Source organism: Fukomys damarensis, unplaced genomic scaffold (genome assembly GCF_012274545.1).
Source record: "Fukomys damarensis isolate Sample0158 unplaced genomic scaffold, DMR_v1.0_HiC HiC_scaffold_27, whole genome shotgun sequence".
Lineage (NCBI taxonomy): Eukaryota > Metazoa > Chordata > Mammalia > Rodentia > Bathyergidae > Fukomys > Fukomys damarensis.
Window position 1 is genome coordinate 1,744,690 of NW_022900939.1, and position 8,842 is coordinate 1,753,531.

At 41.2% G+C, this 8,842-nt stretch overlaps 1 long non-coding RNA gene across 1 annotated transcript; it reads left to right on the plus strand.

Annotated features, from left to right (window-relative positions):
- The first annotated feature begins 1,300 nt into the window (after positions 1-1,300).
- LOC117283516 lies at positions 1,301-4,480 on the plus strand. The gene is made up of 5 exons (XR_004514529.1): positions 1,301-1,656; positions 1,845-1,901; positions 2,223-2,348; positions 2,860-3,122; positions 3,428-4,480. It is a non-coding gene; the product is annotated as an uncharacterized LOC117283516 (long non-coding RNA).
- The last annotated feature ends 4,362 nt before the right edge of the window (positions 4,481-8,842 follow it).

The following is an 8,842-nucleotide window of genomic DNA, read 5'->3' on the forward strand; positions in this document are numbered from 1 at the left end:
TGTAATTTCTGTAAGTGGATCATGAAAATAATAGAGCAGGTGTCCCTGATCAGATGGGCGTGGCACAGGGACAATGGACATATGGTACTTGAGGGATCTGTGTGACCGGGTATAGTGTGTGCTGGACAGGTGGAGTTTTATCAAGAGAAGCCAGAGTGAGAGAGCGTGTAAGTCACTGTAGGGATTAGGAAGACAATGTTTCATTTCCTAAACTTACTGAACCTTGAAGCAAGGGACAAAACAGAAATACTAATATCAGATACAACTTAAAAAATCTTTCCATAAATAAAAGAGTTCTTTTGCAGCAAAACTAATAAGATATTTCATTCCATGTCTCTCTGGGATAGAAAAACCAAGGTTAATGGTTAGTGTCCATTGATTTTAAGCTCTATCCTGGAAATAGTAATCATCATTTCAAGACATAAAACACTTTAATTCATTCTAGAACCTTTAGATTCCCCTTGGAGCATGTGTACATTACTTACACACCCATTCAGGCAATTTTATATAACAGAGTGTTCTGTTCTTGACTGGCCAAAAAATAATGCTGAATGTGTGTTAAATGTCAAGATCTCCCCAGCATTGCTGAAGCAATAGTGCAGTCTAATCTCTAACACTTTTCATAACACTGTACTTTTCTATATTTGTATGCATGAAAACCTTCTACACAAAGAAAGCCTTTCTTTGATCTGATGTTCCATAATGACATGCCTGCAGTCAGCAAGGGTAGCACTTATTAAGAAAAGCTGCTGCCTGCCTCACAAGAGCAAGGACCTGAGTTTGATCCCCGGTATCTCCCCAAAAAAACTCAACATTCAAAAATATTTTCTTTAGGGGCCGGGATTTGGCTCAGTGGATCTGCTGCCTGCCTTGCAAGCTTAAGTACCAAAAACAAACAAACAAAGACACATAATTGAAACAATTACACAACCTAATCTCTAGCATGTGTCACAATATCTAAATTTACTTGGATATTTTCATGCATGGAAACATTGTTTGGAATCAGAGATCGTTCCTTGATGTTATTTTTCAGAACTAAACAACTTCAGACATCAACACAATCACAGCTTGTGAAAACCAACATTATCAGCAACATCACTATGGACCTTTCAGACATGGAAACCAGCCATCCAGAGGATCTACACCGTGTGCATATTGCCTTGAGTAAAGTGTGGTATTGTATAGGGGTGAGCTTTATTTGAGGGTCTTATTTGAGGTGTTTTCTGTTCTCCTAAATTTGTTCTAAGTCGGGTGAATACATCACCCAATAGTTTGGTGTGGCAATGGAAACACACCTGTGAGAGTCTACTGACTTTTTAAACATAAAGAAAATATACATACCTGTGATGTATGGAAATTACCAATACTGTTCTTTTGGAAATGTGGAACATTAACCTAGGCATTAATCTTTAGAGAATTTCCCTGGTAAGGGAGTCCAGATTTATCAGAACCTCCTTGCTGGTGAGTAAGTGTTCCTTATACCTATTCCTCCTACCTGAAATATACTTTTTCCTTCTCTAGGTGCTCCAACTGACCTTTGGTGTGGCACTAAATGTCCTATGGACAGTAGTTATCTCCAATTTTTCTCATTATGAACTTTCTACGATACAGTTGCATCCTGTATTGCCCTATGTGTACCTTCTGGTGCCACTCATCGTGAGTACATATAAACAGTATGTAGTCCTGTACTGCTTCAGATGCAAATGTAACCCTGAGGAATGCTTGCGTGCATTGATTACGAACGCAGAGTTTGGGGAAGAACATTGGGAAACACTCAGTCTTAGTCAAAGTGAGTACAGGTGATGTATTTCTAGACTAATCAACTGACCCTCACCTTTATACAGTACATCACATCAGGAATTCTGACCATTGTGACTGAAAAGACAGAGAGCACCAATGGGGTGAGTTTCCCTGTCATTTAGAAAATGTACAACTCACAAGACCTGTATCGCCTCAACATGCACGATTAACAGCCCAACACTTCTCAGGCTTTAATCTGCCATGAGGCCCCGAAGTGATTGCTTCCCAGCACCGAGGATCATTTGTGTACTTCTGGCCCACAAGTGTAAACGCACGTGCAGTGCATAGAACCTTTTGTATTATTTTACAGATTTCAATTTTGCTTGTATTTTAAGAGAGTACATGCACATCCACACTTGTGCAGTGATATACCAGTCTCCAGAGGGCATGAGTGAGGACTCAGTTTTCTTTCTCTCTTGCAGATTCTCACCTGCATGTATACAAATTTTGTGAGCTGTCTGGCTGCAGTGGCCTTAACAATAATGCATGGTGCCAGTGTGTTTGCATTGGCAGGGACGATGAGTATATTCGCTGCAGATATCACATCTGTAAGTGTTCACAGATCCACGTGTGCCATTTCTTGGCCCTTATCCATCTGTGCAAAGTAACTTGTAGGCTTGTACACAGAGAAGGCCAAAGACGGACACTAAGTGAATAATTTCATTTGTGCAACAAGATTTTCATTTCTGAGAACATCAGGTAATGCTAAATAATCCTCTATTTAGGGTGAAATAAATGGCAGCCAGGAATACATCTAATAATTTTTGTTCCATCATCTTTAAAGTAAAAAGATAGCAATTCAAGGATTCTATTCCACTCAGAACTGATTTGGAAAACCCAGCTTCCTTTTGTAGTCAGTCTCTGATATCCCCCAACTCAGGCTGACACACGAGCCCCACGATGCTCATTCATTTCTGTGAGACGTAAATGGCTTCTCATGTAGTCTCAGATTCAGAAATTTCAATAAAGCTGGTTTCAGAGCTCAGCAGACTTCTGGATCTTGGTTATAACAGGAAACAAACTGGCTAAGGACAGCTCATTTCATTCACCTGATTTCAGATGCTGAGACTGCGCCTTTGAGAACACAGTCAGAGAGAGATGACATTTACATGGAACGGGTGGAGCATTTTTCCCACAGTTTTTCCATGAGTAAATGTGACTGAAAGTGTGCCTGTGCCCGAAACATCTCTTCAGAGTTCTTGCATTTTTCTCTCCCTCATGGCTCTGTGGTTGTGAAGTTCATCCTCACACTGTTTGAGTGCATCTTCCCTGGGATTCTGCTTCTAATTTCCAGCTAGGAAGAGTTATGAAAATTTCCCTGAGTAAGTGTTTCCTATCTTGAGGGCTAGGGACAATCTCTGCCACTTCGTAGATCCGAGATGTTTATTTAAGGGTAAAGAGCATGTTTCTAAACTGCTATTTCGTACTATTGGTCTGAGTTTAGAACCCCTACTGCTTGGCAGTCACACATGAGACTAGGCTGGACAAGCGGTGGGGAGCTCAGGGACGGGGTGTAATTCTGTATCAGAGAGAAGGAAAAGTAAAACCCAGGGGCCGTGAGGAGACCCAGCAAGCCGGCTGCAATCCCACGTCCTGATTTGCGGCCTCTCTTCATTCCCCGCAACAGATGCTCAGCTGATGACTGCAGGAGCCTGAACTCTCCACATCCGCGTACGATGGACGTTGAGATGGACTGGTGTCCCTCCGCATTGCGTGGTTTGACAAAAGGCCTTCATGTGCTCTCCTGGTCTTTCCCATTGCATCGTCCAGGAGATCCCCGTCTATCTAGTACAGAGGAGCTGAAGCCTTTCAAGAAAAATTATTGTCATTGATTTGTCGCTGTTGACTTCTCTGTGGTTCCTACTCTACCCCCAGTATGAACACCTTTGAGGACAGGGACAGACACTCCCGAGGTCACACATCCTGCTTACGTAAAACAGAAACATATCAGGAAGCTCGTAGGTGTTGCAGGACTCAGGTCTGTCCCTGAGAGTGTAATTCAGGACTCATGATTCATATAAATTCTTGGGAACACCATTCATTGTAATTGTTGAAATTATACTACACAATGTTTTAACCAAGCGTGGTGGCATATGCCTGTGATTACACCACTCTGGAGGCTGAGTCAGGAGGATCTCAAGTTTCAGCCCAGCTTAGGTAATTTAAGCATTTAGGAATAATGAGTATCAAAATTTGTTTTAAAAAATGCTTGAAAGGAGTGAATACATAGTTCAGTTGAAGGCCCTGTGTCCAATACCCAATACGACAAAAAGACAAAGTCAATCACAGAGTACCACAATAAAGTATGATCAGTGGTAAAGCACTGAGGTCCATATATACAGTGAAATGATTACTACTACTAAGCAAATCCATATCCTTTCCCCCACATTTTTTTTTTAAACACCAGAGCATCTGAAGTCAAATCTTCTGGGAAATTTCCAGCTTGTAGTGCCACATTGCCAACTCTAGTTCCCATGCTCAGGTTTCTAGACTATGAACCCTGAAAATTTTCACCTTTGCATCATTTCAGATACATCTGAACTACACATCTTTGGAGACCATCATTCTCCTCTCCATTTCTGTTTTTATCTTTAGGATCCACATATACATGAAGTCACACAGTGTCTGTCTGTGTGTACCATCTCACTCGGCATGATGTTTACCACTTTCATCCAAGCTGTCACAAATGCTGGCGTTTTTTTTCTTTTGTGCTGTGGAAAAATATTCCATGGTATATGTGCAAAAATCTTATTCGTCTCTTCATGGTGGACGCTCGTGTTCTTTCTCTATGCTGAATATCGTTGATAATGCGGCTTTGGACATTGAATGATGACATCTATACTAGGTGCTGCCTTCATTTCTTTCAGTATAGGTAGAAGAGTAATAGCTGAGCAATACGAGTTTTATTTTAAATTTTCTTATATAATTTTCATGCTATTTCTCATGATGCTTGCACAAATTTACACATCACTATATAACAGATGTTTATTTTTCCTCACAGCCTTCTCAGGGCTTGTCAATTTCTGATCTTTGCTAATAAAATGCTACATCCAAGCAGTTGTGAGCCCACGGCTCATTGTGGAATTTACATTGTACTACTGATTAGCCTTCTTGAAAATCTTTTTTTTAATTCTTATTGACTACCAGGATTCATCTGTTACCAAAAAAAATATTCTAGTCCTTTGATACTTTTAAAGTGAATCTTTTTCTGTCATTTAGTTTTTGAGATATCTATGTGGGCTTTTCCTTAAGCCTCTGTGTGATATATTTCCAGTAAATATTTTTTCCAAAATTTTTATTTCAATTTCTGGAACGTGATCTCTGTTGTGTGCTGTCGTTGGGGACATGAATGGCAGCCAGGCAGTAGGAATGTAATTCTGCCAATGAGTAGAGGGCTGAAGCTCTCACAGGCAAGCAGTAGCCAAATCTCACCAACCTCGGTTTTTATTAGATACATGCACAATACTTGCATGAGAATAAACAGTTGGCTCCTTACAGATTATCTCAGGCAAAGCATTAGAAAATATTTTTATGAACACCTGGTTCCAGTTATTCATATACTTTCTCAAAACAGAGAAATGTTATCAGATGGTTCTCAGGAGTGTTTGCAGCCTTGACCTTCTGAGTCGTGGCTCCATGTGTGGAACCATGACTACAGTTCCTATTCCAGTCCAGGTCCTCACGTAACCTTCTCCTCAACAGCTGTGCAGAGCTCTGTAGCCTCGTGAAATATCACTGGATTACCTTGGATCTTACTTATTGCATGGGCTTTAGATTTGACATCCAAAATGTCAAAGTCAAATCTAATCAAGAAAATGTCTCACATTCATTCTGGGACTTCCATGATTTCAGTGGTATGTTTAGGTTGTTAATCTATGTTAGGTTCACTTTTGTAGCAGGAGTCACTAATGTCTGGTTTTGAAACAGCAAGAGGGATTTATCCATGTGAGTCAAGGTTGTTTCCATGTGGGCAGCCAATGATACTGAACACATCAGGAGAGTGAGACATGAAACAAACACACGCTCACCTCAAAAGGTGCACAAAGAACATTTCACAGGATTCCCTATGCTTTTTTAATAGGAAATGAAAATAATTAGGCACATAAGGATATTTTCCAGCCTAATAGACTATATATAAAAAAACCTTAGAAGCCCAGTTAATATCCTTTTCAGTGGGAAAACTAAACCTTTATAAACTGGTAGAAAGCCAGGCCCATTGTCACCACTCATGTTCACCCAAATTTAGATATAGGGGGAAGTGCAGTCAGAGAGGAACAAATAAAGAGCAAAACAGCATCCAAACAACGAATGGAGTGACAGTACTGGCCCTATTCACCCATCACATTAGCCTACAAGTGGAATCCCCCAAAAGCTATAAAATACTTTCAAGCTAACAGATCAATGTGGCAAAGTGACAGGACAGGAAATTAGAAGCTGATTGCATTACTTTATTTCAGTAATGATCTATGTGCAAAGGAAATCAAGAAAACAACCCCTCTATTATAGCACCACAATTAGTAAGAGAGATAAGAAAAAATTCCACGCATTTGGAGAAAAGTCTATACATCGAAGACTCAAACATTGCAGAAAAAATTATACAAGACATAAAAAATGGAAAGGCTTCTCATATGCATGAGTTTAAATTCTTGATAGTTAAATTTCTCTACTATTCATTCTGATACAGAGATAGAAATATCTTCTATCAAAGTCTCAGTGGCCCTTTCCAAACAGGAAAAATATGTCTAAAATGTGTATGAAATCACAGCACACTCCCGATCGTTAAAGCAGTCCTTAAATAGACCATCAAGATCTGAGGTGTGACATTTGTGACTTCAAATACACTACAGACTGATATTAAACACCCTAGTATGAAAATTTCATAAAAACAGATACAGGCATCAATGGGACCGACAGAGCTTCAGCCATCAATGTGAAAAGATTTCATCTTCCTGGATAAGGTACATCTAATTTAAAAGATTTTAAACACGGGGTCCTTAATTTCTGTCCTTAGGATATAATGAATTTTCTGTAGTCTTCATTGTATGATCACCTGCAGAGCCCGCAATACTGATGATGCCCAAACACGCTGTACACAGCGTGGGCAGCATAGTTAAATCCCCCCACTGGCTCGCCTAAAGAACCGAGTCTGGCTGAAGCCCCGTGACGCACAGAGTACCTCCGGAGCACCAAGCACCGAGCACTGAGCACTGCCGGAGCGAGCAGAGTAACAGGCACACACAGCCGCAGGGCTGACCCGAGATAACATCACAGCTGAGGCCGGAGGAATCGCACCCAGACTGCACCCCCACAATCGGTGGCTTCACGGCTCAAAGGACAGTGCTCCAATTACAGCCATATATTTTGTCTGTTCTGTTCCTAATCTGAAAATGCTTTAGCTGCTCTTTAAAGCCTTGCCTGCATTCGTTTCCATGCTAACTTCACCTACTACTTCGTCTATACACCTATTGCACCTTCACCCTGGCTGATGAATAATAAAATTTGGTGGAAGAGACGGGCCAGTGCCTTTTGCCAAAGGAGCACTGGCCGTCCCAGTTCACATTTTTTCTTTAACTCCATCTTAGGTTTTTTCTTCAACCCTGTGTCATGCACTGAGCAGGTGGGTACTACAGCCTCACTACAGCCGTCTCTGGCAATCACCAGTTGTGGTTTTACACTGTCAGAATCCTTTAGAAATGACCCCAAAAGCACAGTGTAGCAGATTCTAGTTTGTTTTTCCTTAATAAGAAAATGCAGAATTTTTCTTTTGCAGAAATGACTCCCCAGCCTGGTCCTCCTCCCTTCCCTCTGTGGCCCTGACACCAGCTGCAACTGTAGCATCATACACTGCATGATACAGAAAATGTTACCATCTTATTTCTTCTCTATCTGAGCGTTATGGACAGACAGCCCCGAGTCAGCACACACATTGCCTGTCTCAGTAAACAAACCAGGACCTCAGGAGCCTCTCACGGCTGGTCAGTGCCAGGCTGTGGGGCGCCATGTGCAATAGCTGCAGTCCCTAGAAATTAGGGCATTCCTGAGTTAACTGCTGCCGTGTTCCAGTTAGCAATGGCAGATTCGCTGTAGGTTTAAATTTTAGATCCTTCATTAAAAGCTGCCAAAACAAAAACAAACAGACTTTTTAAAAATTCTGCATGCAGCCTAAGAAGTTGCTCTTTTCCAAGAAAGGCAACTCCACTACACAGGAGATCTAAGATTCACGTTTTGTACCATGGAGAGTTACTGACCACCACTGAGTTTCAGAAGCGATTAAGTGTTAAAGGGATTATGTTTTTTTAGAAAACATAAAATAGGAAAATTTGCGCAGTACAATTCTCAAAAACTCAGAATGAGCTTACAGTGTGCTTACTGCTCAAGGTGAATAAATTTCCTATTGATCTTAGGGGTAAAAAATAATAATCTCACCCCTCGAATGGTGTAGGAAGTTCTCACCACACAAAAGGGGTCCAGCTGTGATAGCCAGCCCAACTCCATCTTGCGCCTTGAGGTCGGTTTGTACCTGCTCTGGATCAAAGTGCTTTCACTTGAACAGAGCACCCCAAATCCCCACATCCCGTTTGGCAGTAAACTTGCTGCAGTTGCTGGATGTTTTGTAGCTCACCTAGTGTGTGTGAAACTTCCTTGTGCCCCCACTAACCTGGCCGGGTTCTGCTTCTGTAAGATTTCACTTGCTCTCCCCTGAGCCCCCTCCAATTTAAAGCATGATTTAAAAGGAGAAATCAAACTGCTTCCCACTGCTGAGAAAACTTCTGGGCACTAGCCACCCTTGGCCACCGGCCATCATAAAGGGCTTGAGTCTCTATTGTTCAAACTCTCTCACCCATAACAAAACTGGGTAAACACAGATTGCAGTGATTTGTTATGTCAGTGCATTGATGTTTCAGAGTTCTATTATTACAAATAGCAGGGCTAATTTTACAGGTATGGATAATATTAGTGACCTAGAATTTGGAAGGCTTTTGCCGATAAGAAAATGAAGATGTGGTCCCTGTATGACTTACTTTTTTTTTTTTTTTTTGGT